This window comes from Callithrix jacchus, chromosome 15 (genome assembly GCF_049354715.1).
Source record: "Callithrix jacchus isolate 240 chromosome 15, calJac240_pri, whole genome shotgun sequence".
Lineage (NCBI taxonomy): Eukaryota > Metazoa > Chordata > Mammalia > Primates > Cebidae > Callithrix > Callithrix jacchus.
Genome location: NC_133516.1, coordinates 101,423,488 through 101,435,831, shown reverse-complemented (window position 1 = coordinate 101,435,831; position 12,344 = coordinate 101,423,488). Strand labels below are relative to the sequence as shown.

Here is a 12,344-nt window from a genome sequence, read left to right as displayed (position 1 = left end):
CAGTTGTCGAGGAACAGCCTTCATATTTCTATTATCTAGGACACCATCTGACAATTTTTTCACATAATCAGGAAAACGCCCCCAAATAGATGCGAACTGCTTGTTTGTAAGACAACCACTCTTCAGACACTTGGAAACAAAGTTTTAGGAAGCTAAGTAACAGGACTCCATCCTGTTTTACTGTTAACTCTTTTGGATCTTCAGATTCTGGCAGACCTTGGCCAGAATCCGAGGACTCTTTTCATGCTTGTACAAAATTGTAAAAAGGACAGACAAGTCCTTTAAAAAACTTTATCCCATTATTCTCTCCCAGTTCTTTTGAGGGAAAGATGACTCTTCAGCACTTCCCAGCTCTGCTTTCCAGTGAGTGACAGGAACTGTTTCCCCAGATAGCTGGATATCATTCTCTCACACTTTTGAGTTCTTGATTTCAGATATAGCTGTAATCTAGTGCTGAAAGCACTTTCCCACATGTCTTCTTACCTCCCATTACAAAGGTGGGCTCATTCAATACACTTGCTTTGTGTCATATTGTCCGTGGATGGCACTGGTGATTTCCAATCCTCCCTGGAGCCAGTATGTATTCATTTCCAAAGAAGGCTTTGCCACTTGTTTTCTCCTTTCTTATAGTAGCAGAAATAATTCCAGTTTTTGGCATGAAACACAAAACATCATTACTTACTACTAGATCTTGACCAACTTTCCACAGCCTTGTGTGTATTGTGCTTTCACCTCTGGGAAAGTGGATTAACGAAGTAACTTTTGGTAACATTTATATATAAATGTCTGAGAAAAAGGAAGATGCAACTAAATGTGTACTGGGAATTTTTTATTGTTCAACAGTGTTTTAAACGTACAAACAAAAAATTTCCTGACCTGACTACAAGGTTAGAATACATTTTGTCCCTTTGACTGTGACGGCACAACTCTTTTGCTAAGACATAATACATCTGCTCTGCAGCTTCCCAGCATCTTATTTAATACTAGCTAGTGAAATAGGATGTATTCCAGGCAGGCCACATAAATGGCTAATTTTTCCTCCTTTTATTTACACATCTATGTGCATATTTCCTTCCATAAAGAGTCAAAGAATTCTACATTTTACTAATAAGACATCAGAAGACAACTATTCTCTCAGCTGTTTCTATTTCCTTAACGGAAAAGCTGGAACATAAGAAGGCTTTGATTTTTGTACCTAAGTGTGATGCTCCATCTGAGCACATTTCTCCTCAAAGACAGCAAATGGTTCTTTTGATATTTATAAGAGCTCTGTAATTCCAAGAGAATTCAATTGAAAGGGGGGCAGGAAATACAGTGCCCTGAATGCAGAGCGCCGGTTCCTAAGTATTCTTTGCTTTTCTTGTGTCATTAACTGTGTGTACTTTGCTCTTCAACTTTAACAGAAACAGTGCCAGTTCACAGGAGGCTGAAAATGTCTTGGAACATTTCAATAAGTACTTATAAAATTAAGATGTTTCCATCCACAAGTGTATTGTTGATGATGACTCACTGCGAATTATAGGTGGCCACTTGATTCACAATACACTTCACCGAAGTGTGACCCCTGACAGGCAGGAGCAGCCTTCCTTGGTCTGGTGTAAATCAGTACAGTTTGCCCAGTCCCTATAGTACTATAAAGCATCTGTAACTCCTGGCACAGTCCAGAGGTAGTAAAGTCACTATGGCGTTTTGCTTCTTCTATTGGGGCAGGTTGGGGAGGGGTGTCCCTGAGAAGAGAAAGAAGCTATTTGAGGAGGTCTCTAGCTACTTCTAATGTGCATTAGAGCATGTCAGAGAGTTAGCTCCAGTACAAACTCATACTTCTCTGAAAGGGTTGGTCTCCCACATGTTTTCCACAGGTACAGCGTGAATTAATCTTGTTCAATAACTGTATAGCCTTCTGCTCCTTCAGAGGATTATTTTGAAAATATTGCAGAAATTATTGAATGGTAGTTAGAGAATCAACATAATTATTAAAATTCACAAAACTATAAATCAAGAAAAGAGTGCATGTTACTGTACGTTAGTTGGTAATTTTTTTTAAATTGCATTTTAGGTTTTGGGGTACATGTGCAGAACATGCAAGATAGTTGCATAGGTACACACATGGCAGTGTGTTCTGCTGCCTTCCTCCCCTTCGTCCACATTTGGCATTTCTCCCCAGGCTATCCTTCCCCAGCTCCCCCCATGCTGTCTTGCCCCTATTCCCCCCAATAGACCCCAGTATTACTCCCATCCCTGTGTCCATGTGTTCTCATTTTTCATCACCCGCCTATGAGTGAGAATTTCATTTTCTGCTCTTGTGTCAATTTGCTGAGAATGATGTTCTCCAGATTCATCCATGTCCCTACAAAGGACACAAACTCCTCATTTTTGATTGCTGCATAATATTCCATGGTGTATATGTGCCACATTTTCCCAGTCCAGTCTATCATCGATGGTCATTTGGGTCGGTTCCAGGTCTTTGCTATTGTAAACAGTGCTGCAATGAACATTTGTGTGCATGTGTCCTTATAGTAGAACTATTTATAGTCCTTTGGATATCTACCCAGTAATGGGATTGCTGGGTCAAATGGAATTTCTATTTCGAAGGCCTTGAGGAATCGCCACACTGTCTTCCACAATGGTTGAACTAATTTACACTCCCACCAACAGTGTAGAAGTGTTCCTTTTTCTCCACATCCTCTCCAGCATCTGTTGTCTCCAGATTTTTTAATGATCGCCATTCTAACTGGTGTGAGATGGTATCTCAATGTGGTTTTGATTTGCATCTCTCTGATGACCAGTGATGATGAGCATTTTTTCATATGTTTGTTGGCCTCATGTATGTCTTCTTTTGTAAAGTGACTGTTCATATCCTTTGCCCACTTTTGAATGGGCTTGTTTGTTTTTTTCCTGTAAATCTGTTTGAGTTCTTTGTAAATTCTCGATATCAGCCCATTGTCAGATGGGTAAACTGCAAAAATTTTTTCCCATTCTGTTGCTTGCCACTTCACTCTAGTGACTGTTTCTTTTGCCATGCAGAAGCTGTGGAGTTTGACTACGTCCCATTTGTCTATTTTGGCTTTTGTTGCCAATGCATTTGGTGTTTTGGTCATGAAGTCCTTGCCTACTCCTATGTCCTGAATGGTTTTGTCTAGATTTTCGTCTGGGATTTTTATGGTGTTATGTCTTATGTTTAAGTTTTTAAACCATCTGGAGTTAATTTTAGTGTAAGGTGTCAGGAAGGGGTCCAGTTTCTGCTTTCTGCACATGGCTAGCCAGTTTCCCCAACACCATTTCTTAAACAGGGAATCCTTTCCCCATTGCTTGTTTTTGTCAGGTTTATCAAAGACTGTATGGTTGTAGATATGTTGTGTTGCCTCCGATGCCTCTGTTCTGTTCCATTGGTCTATATCTCTGTTTTGGTACCAGTACCATGCTGTTTTGATTACTGTAGCCTTGTAGTATAGTTTGAAGTCTGGTAGTTTGATGCCTCCCACTGTGTTCTTTTTGCTTAGAATTGACTTGGCAAGGAGGACTCAAGATGGCGGAGTGAGAACAACCCAGGATTGGAGCTCTCATTGAATCCGTGGAGAGGTGAGTCGGAGCTGCATTTCCAGACTGATCTTCGTTGCCCACAGAACGGGGAAATTCCCAAGTATAAAGGAGATGCGGGACGCCAGGCAGTACCTCTGCCTGGCGAAGCCAGCAGCTGGGGTGGCGGTGGCCGGCCCTACCCAGCGTTCCCCACAGGGCACGCTTGTCCGGGTGCCCTGTTGAACCGGCAAACTGAGACTTGAGAGGGCTGGACTTGAGACTGAACGAGTCTTGGACAATGGGCCAGCCCAGGGGATTGCAGGGACAGAGCGTTTGGGGTAGCCCAGTGGGACGAACAAAACCGCGATTTCAAATGATCCCGAGCAGACAATCTGAGACGCTCTGTGGGGGAGGGGCGTCCACCATTACCGAGGCAACCCGCCCCAACTGAAATACATGCCCACTGCTGACGCAGGCAGCCGTTGCCAAGGCAACCCGTCCCTACTGAGATACACGCCCACTACTGACGCAGCCTGCCATTGCCAAGGCAACCCGCTACAACAGAGAGACTCCACCACAGGGCGTGGCGGAGACCACAGCAGAACAGCAGAGCCTGCAGCAATAGGGCGAACCTCACAACAGCAGGGCGGAGCCTCGGCAGGCAAACAGTGGCTAGTCTGCCTCCTACCTGGGCAGGACACCTCAACGGACATCCAAATATAAAGCCCGAACCCCGAACACAGAGCATTTGAGAAAAAAAGGGTTTTTTTAATGAGCTCTGTTGCAGCAGAATCAAACATAGCAGGCTAACAGCTCTGAATGAACAACAGAGCTCACAGCTCAGCAATTGAGCTCCTGTAAAGAACAGACTGTCTCCTCAAGCAGCTCCCTGACCCCTCTATATCCAAAGACTGACATTTGGCAGGCATCATCCTGGGACAAAGATACCAGAAAAAGAAACTGGTAGCATCCCTCACTGTGCCACGGCTGCTAGAGGTGCACCCCAGACAAGCAGGGCCTGGAGTGGATCTCAGCAGTTGTACAGTGAAGGAGCTAGACTGGTAAAAGGAAAACCAAGTAACAGAAATACTTCATCATCAACAATCTGGGTGTCCACTCAGAGACCCAATCGAAAAGTCAGCAACTACGCAGACGGCAAGTGGATAAATCCACAAAGATGGAAAGAAACTAGCGAAAAAAGGAGGAAAACACCCGAAACCAGAACACCTCGCCTCCTAGAAAGGACCAAAACTCCTCACCAGCAAGGGAACAAAGCTGGACGGAGAATGACTGTGACGAAATGACGGAATTAGACTTCAGAAGGTGGATAATGAGAAACTTTTGTGAACTAAAAGAACATGTATTAAATCAATGCAAAGAAACTAAGGAACTTGAAAAAAGATATGAGGAAATGATAACAAGAATGGATAACAGAGAGGAATATGAATGAATTAAAGGAGCTGAAAAACAAAATACGAGAACATCGCGAAGCATGCACAACATTCAATAGCCGAATTGACCAAGCAGAAGAAAGAATATCTGAAGTCGAAAACCAACTCAATGAAATAAAACGAGAAACCAAAATTAGAGAAAAAAGCACAAAAAGGAATGAACAAAGTCTCCAAGAAATGTGGGACTATGTGAAAAGACCTAACCTACGTTTGTTAGGTGTACCAGAAGGGGATGAAGAGAATGAATCCCAGCTGGAAAATACTCTTCAGGACATCATCCAGGAAAATTTCCCCCACCTAGCAAGACAGGCCAACACTCAAAGGCAGGAAATACAGAGAACACCACAAAGATATTCCACAAGAAGAGCAACCCCAAGGCACATAATCGTCAGATTCAACAAGGTTGAAATAAAGGAGAAAATACTAAGGGCAGCCAGAGAGAAAGGTCCGGTCACCCACAAAGGGAAGCCCATCAGACTCACAGCAGATCTCTCAGCAGAAACACTACAAGCCAGAAGAGAGTGGGGGCCAATATTCAACATTCTTAAAGAAAAGAACTTTCAACCCAGAATTTCATATCCAGCCAAACTGAGCTTCAGAAGTGAAGGAAAAATAAAATCCTTTGCGAACAAGCAAGTACTCAGAGATTTTGTCACCACCAGGCCTGCTTTACAAGAGCTCCTGAAAAAGGCACTACACATAGAAAGGAACAACCAGTACCAGCCACTCCGATATCACACTAAATGATAAAGAACATCAACATAATGAAGAATCTACAACAACTAACAGGCAAAACAGCCACTTAGCATCAAAATGGCAGTATCAAATTCACACATAAAAATATTAACCCTAAACATAAATGGACTAAATGCACCAATCAAAAGACACAGACTGGCAAATTGGATAAAAATCCAAAACCCTTCAGTGTGCTGTATCCAGGAAACCCATCTCACATGCAAGGATACACAAAGGCTCAAAATAAAGGGATGGAGGAAGATTTACCAAGCAAATGGAGAGCAAAGAAAAGCAGCAGTTGCAATTCTCATCTCTGATAAAATAGACTTTAAAGCAACAAAGATCAAAAGAGACAAAGAAGGTCATTACATAATGGTAAAAGGATTGATACAACAAGAAGAGCTAACGATCCTGAACATATATGGACCCAATGCAGGAGCACCCAGATACATAAGGCAAGTTCTTAATGATTTACAAAGAGACTTAGACTCCCACACAATAATAGTGGGAGACTTTAACACTCCACCGTCAATATTAGACAGATCAACCAGACAGAAAATCAACAAGGATATCCAGGGCTTGAACTCAGACCGGAAGCAAGCAAACCTGATAGACATTTACAGAACTCTCCACCCCAAATCCACAGAGTACACATTCTTCTCAGCACCACATCACACCTACTCTAAAATTGACCACATAATTGGAAGTAAAGAACTCCTCAACAAATGCAAGACAACTGAAATCATAACAAACAGCCTCTCAGACCAATCAAGTTAGAACTCAGAATACAGAAACCAACCCAGAACCGCACAGCTTCATGGAAACTGAACAACTGGCTCTTGAATGTTGACTGGGTAAACAATGAAATGAAGGCAGAAATAAAAATGTTCTTTGAAACCAATGAGAACGAAGACACAACATGCCAGAACCCCTGGGACACATTTAAAGCAGTCTCTAGAGGAAAGTATATAGCAATAAGTGCCCATATGAGGAGAATGGAGAGATCCAAAATTGACACACTATCGTCAAAATGGAAAGGGCTAGAGGAGCAAGATCAAAAAAACTCTAAACCCAGCAGAAGACAAGAAATAACTAAGATCAGAGCTGAACTGAAGGAGATTGAGACACGAAAAAGCCTTCAAAAAATCAATAAATCCAAGAGCTGGTTTCTTGAAAAGATCAACAAAATAGACAGACCACTAGCCAGACTGATTAAAAATAAAAGAGAGAACAACCAAATAGATGCAATAAAAAATGATAAAGGGGAAATCACCACAGATTCCACAGAAATTCAAACCATCATCAGAGAATATTACAAACAACTCTATGCACATAAACTAGTAAACCTGGAAGAAATGGATAAATTCCTGGACACCTGTGTCCTGCAAAGCCTAAACCAGGAGGAAGCTGAAACTATGAACAGACCAATAAAAAGGTCAGAAGTCGAGGCAGCAATTAAGAGCCTACCTCACAAAAAAAGCCCAGGTCCAGATGGGTTCACAGCCGAATTCTACCAGACACACAAAGAGGAGCTGGTACCATTTCTTCTAAAACTATTTAAAACAATGCAAAAAGAGAGAATCCTTCCCAAATCATTTTACGAGGCCAACATCATTCTGATACCAAAACCCAGCAGAGACCCAACGAGAAAAGAAAACTTCAGGCCAATATCCATGATGAACATAGATGCAAAAATCTTCAATAAAATATTGGCAAGCCGATTGAACAGCAAATCAAAAAACTTATTCATCATGATCAAGTAGGATTCATCCCGGGGATGCAAGGCTGGTTCAACATACGCAAGTCTATCAACGTAATTCACCACATAAACAGAACCAAAAACAAAAACCACATGATTATCTCAATTGACGCAGAGAAGGCATTTGACAAAATTCAACAGCCCTTTATGCTAAACTCAATAAACTCGGTATCGATGGAACATATCTCAAAGTAATAAAAGCTATTTATGACAAACCAACAGCCAATATCATACTGAATGGGCAAAAACTGGAAGCATTCCCTTTGAAATCTGGCACTAGACAAGGATGCCCTCTTTCACCACTCCTATTCAATATAGTTCTGGAAGTTCTAGCCAGAGCAATCAGGCAAGAAAAAGAAATAAAGGGTATTCAAATAGGAAAGGTGGAAGCCAAATTGTCTCTATTTGCAGACGACATGATAGTATACCTAGAAGACCCCATCGCCTCAGCCCAAAAACTTCTGAAACTGATAAGCAACTTCAGCAAAGTCTCAAGATATAAAATCAATGTGCAAAAATCACAAGCATTCGTCTACACCAATAACAGACTTAAGCAAAGCCAAATCAAGAACGAACTGCCATTCACAATTGCTACAAAAAGAATAAAATACCTTGGAATACAACTCACAAGGAACGTAAGGGACCTCTTCAAGGAGAACTACAAACCACTGCTCAACGAAATAAGAGAGGACACAAACAGATGGAGAAACATTTCATGTTCATGGTTAGGAAGAATTAACATCGTGAAAATGGCTATACTGCCCAAAGTAATTTACAGAATCAACGCTATCCCCATCAAGCTACCATCGACTTTCTTCACAGAACTGGAGAAAACCACCATGAACTTCATATGGAACCAAAAGAGAGCCCACATATCCAAGTCAATTCTAAGCAAAAAGAACACAGCGGGGGGCATCACACTACCGGATTTCAAACTATACTACAAGGCTACAGTAATCAAAACAGCATGGTACTGGTACCAAAACAGAGATATAGACCAATGGAACAAAACAGAGGCACCGGAGGCAACACAACATATCTACAACTATACAATCTTTGACAAACCTGACAGAAACAAGCAATGGGGAAAGGATTCCCTGTTTAACAAATGGTGTTGGGAAAACTGGCTAGCCATGTGCAGAAAGCAGAAACTGGACCCCTTCCTGACACCTTACACTAAAATTAACTCCAGATGGATTAAAGACTTAAATATAAGACCTGGCACCATAAAAACCCTAGAAGAAAATGTAGGCAAAACCATTCAGGACATAGGAGTAGGCAAGGGCTTCATGAACAAAACACCAAAAGCATTGGCAACAAAAGCCAACATAGACAAATGGGACCTAATGAAACTCCACAGCTTCTGCATGGCAAAAGAAACAGCCACTAGAGTGGATCGGCAACCAACAGAATGGGAAAAAATTTTTGCAGTTTACCCATCTGACAAAGGGCTGATATCCAGAATTTACAAAGAACTCAAACAGATTTACAGGAAAAAAACAAACAAGCCCATTCAAAAGCGGGCAAAGGATATGAACAGACACTTTACGAAAGAAGACATATATGAGGCCAACAATCATATGAAAAAATGCTCATCGTCACTGGTCATCAGAGAGATGCAAATCAAAACCACATTGAGATACCATCTCACGCCAGTTAGAATGGCGATCATTAAAAAATCTGGAGACAACAGATGCTGGAGAGGATGTGGAGAGAAAGGAACACTTCTACACTGTTGGTGGGAGTGTAAATTAGTTCAACCATTGTGGAAGACAGTGTGGCGATTCCTCAAGGCCTTAGAAATAGAAATTCCATTTGACCCAGCAATCCCATTACTGGGTATATATCCAAAAGATTATAAATCGTTCTACTATAAGGACACATGTACACGAATGTTCATTGCAGCACTGTTTACAATAGCAAAGACCTGGAATCAACCCAAATGCCCACTGATAATAGACTGGATTGGAAAAATGTGGCACATATACACCATGGAAGATTATGCAGCAATCAGAAATGATGAATTCATGTCGTTTGTAGGGACATGGATGAATCTGGAGAACATCATTCTCAGCAAACTGACACAAGAACGGAAATTGAAACACCGCATATTCTCACTCATAGGCGGGTGAGGAAAAATGAGAACACATGGACACAGAAAGGGGAGTACTAAACACTGGGGTCTATAGCGGGGAAAAGGGGAGGGTCAGTGGGAGGGGGAGGTGGGGAGGGATAGCCTGTGGAGAAATGCCAAACGTGGGTGAAGGGGAGAAGGAAAGCAAAGCACACTGCCATGTGTGTACCTACGCAACTGTCTTGCATGCTCTGCTCATGTACCCCAAAACCTAAAATTCAATAAAAAAATTAAAAAAAAAAAAAAAAAAGAATTGACTTGGCTATGTGGGCTCTCTTTTGGTTCCATATGAAGTTCATGGTGGTTTTTTCCAGTTGTATGAAGAAAGTCAATGGTAGCTTGATGGGGATAGCATTGATTCTGTAAATTACTTTGGGCAGTATAGCCATTTTCACGATATTGATCCTTCCTAACCATGAACACGGAATGTTTCTCCATCTGTTTGTGTCTTCTCTGATTTCATTGAGCAGTTGTTTGTAGTTTTCCCTGAAGAGGTCCCTTACTTACCTTGTGAGTTGTATTCCTAGGTATTTTACTCTTTTTGTAGCAATTGTGAATGGCAGTTCATTCTTGATTTGGCTTTCTTTAAGTCTGTTATTGGTGTAGACGAATGCTTGTGAAATTTGCACATTGATTTTATATCCTGAGACTTTGCTGAAGTTGCTTATCAGTTTCAGGAGTTTTTGGGCTGAGGGGATGGGGTCTTCTAGGTATACTATCATGTCATCTGCAAATAGAGACAATTTGGCTTCTACCTTCCTATGTGAATACCGTTTATTTCTTTTACTTGTCTGATTGCTGCAGCTAGAACTTCCAGTACTATATTGAATAGGAGCGGTGAAAGAGGGCATCCTTGTCTCGTGCCAGATTTCAAAGGGAATGCTTCCAGTTTTTGCCCATTCAGTATGATATTGGCTGTTGGTTTGTCATAAATAGCTTTTATTACTTTGAGACACGTTCCATCAAGACCGAGTTTATTGAGGGTTTTTAGCATAAAGGGCTGTTGAATTTTGTCAAATGCCTTCTCTGCGTCAATTGAGATAATCATGTGGTTTTTGTTTTTGGTTCTGTTTATGTGGTGAATTATGTTTATAGACTTGCGTATGTTGAACCAGCCTTGCATCCCTGGGATGAATCCTGCTTGATCATGATGGATAAGTTTTTTAATGTGCTGTTGCAATCGGTTTGTCAGTATTTTACTGAAGATTTTTGCATCAATGTTCATCATGGATATTGGCCTGAAGTTTTCTTTTCTTGTTGAGTCTCTGCCGGGTTTTGGTATCAGGATGATGTTGGTCCCGTAAAATAATTTGGGAAGAATTCCCTCTTTTTGGATTATTTGGAATAGTTTCAGAAGGAATGGTACCAGCTCCTCTTTGTGTGTCTGGTAGAATTCTTCTGTGAACCCATCTGCACCTGGGCTTTTTTTGAGTGGTAGGCTCTTTATTACTGCCTCGACTTCAGACCTTATTATTGGTCTATTCAAAGTTTCGGCTTCCTCCTGGTTTAGGCTTGGGAGGACACAGGTGTCCAGGAATTTATCCATTTCTTCCAGGTTTGCTAGTTTATGTGCATAGAGTTGTTTGTAATATTCTCTGATGATGGTTTGAATTTCTGTGGAATCTGTGGTGATTTCCCCTTTATCATTTACTATTGCATCTATTTGTTTGTTCTCTGTTTTCTTTTTTATCAGTCTGGCTAGTGGTCTATTTTGTTGATCTTTTCAAAAAACCAGCTTTTGGATTGATTGATTTTTTGAAGGGTTTTTCGTGTCTCTATCTCCTTCAGTTCTGCTCTGATCTCAGTTATTTCTTGTATTCTGCTAGGTTTTGAGTTTTTTTGATCTTGCTCCTCTAGCTCTTTCAATTTTGACAATAGGGTGTCAATTTTGGATCTCTCCACTCTTCTCATGTGGGCACTTATTGCTATATATTTTCCTCTGGAGACTGCTTTAAATGTGTCTTAGAGATTCTGGTTATGTCTTCGTTCTTGTTGGTTTTGAAGAACTTTTTTATTTCTGCCTTCATTTCATTGTTTATCCAGTCAACATTCAAGAGTCAGTTCTTCAGTTTCCATGAAGCTGTGCGGTTCTAAGTTAGTTTCTGAATTCTGAGTTCTTACTTGATTGCACTATGGTCTGAGAGACGGTTTGTTATGATTTCAGTTGTTTTGCATTTGCTGAGGAGTGCTTTACTTCCAATTATGTGGTCAGTTTTAGAGTAGGTGTGATGTGGTGCTGAGAAGAATGTATATTCTGTGGATTTGGGGTGGAGAATTCTGTAAATGTCTATCAGGTTTGCTTGTTCCAGGTCTGAGTTCAAGCCCTGGATATCTTTGTTAATTTTCTGTCTGGTTGATTTGTCTCATATTGACAGTGGAGTGTTAAAATCTCCCACTATTATTGTGTGGGAGTCTAAGTCTCTTTGTAAATCATTAAGAACTTTCCTTATGTATCTGGGTGCTCCTTCATTGGGTCCATATATGTTCAGGATCATTAGCTCTTCTTGTTGTATCGATCCTTTTGTCATTATGTAATGGCTTTCTTTGTCTCTTTTGATCTTTGTTGCTTTAAAGTCTATTTTATCAGAGATGAGAATTGCAACTCCTGCTTTTTTTTGCTCTCCATTTGCTTGGTAAATCTTCCTTCATCCCTTCATTTTGAGCCTTTGTGTATCCTTGCATGTGAGATGCGTTTTGGATTTTTATCCAATTTGCCAGTCTGTGTCTTTTGATTGGTGCATTTAGT

The 12,344-nt window shown here is 40.9% G+C and overlaps 1 protein-coding gene across 2 annotated transcripts in view; it reads left to right on the top strand.

The window, feature by feature from the left end:
- The window catches only part of LOC144579619 (uncharacterized), a 634,762-nt gene extending 629,171 nt beyond the window's left edge, over positions 1-5,591 (top strand). The window contains exon 5 of one of the 2 annotated variants that reach the window (XR_013527746.1): positions 3,501-5,591. The gene's annotated coding sequence lies outside the window, so the exon portion shown is untranslated. The remainder of the gene's footprint in view (positions 1-3,500) is intronic. The other variant, XR_013527739.1, reaches the window with a different exon arrangement.
- The last annotated feature ends 6,753 nt before the right edge of the window (positions 5,592-12,344 follow it).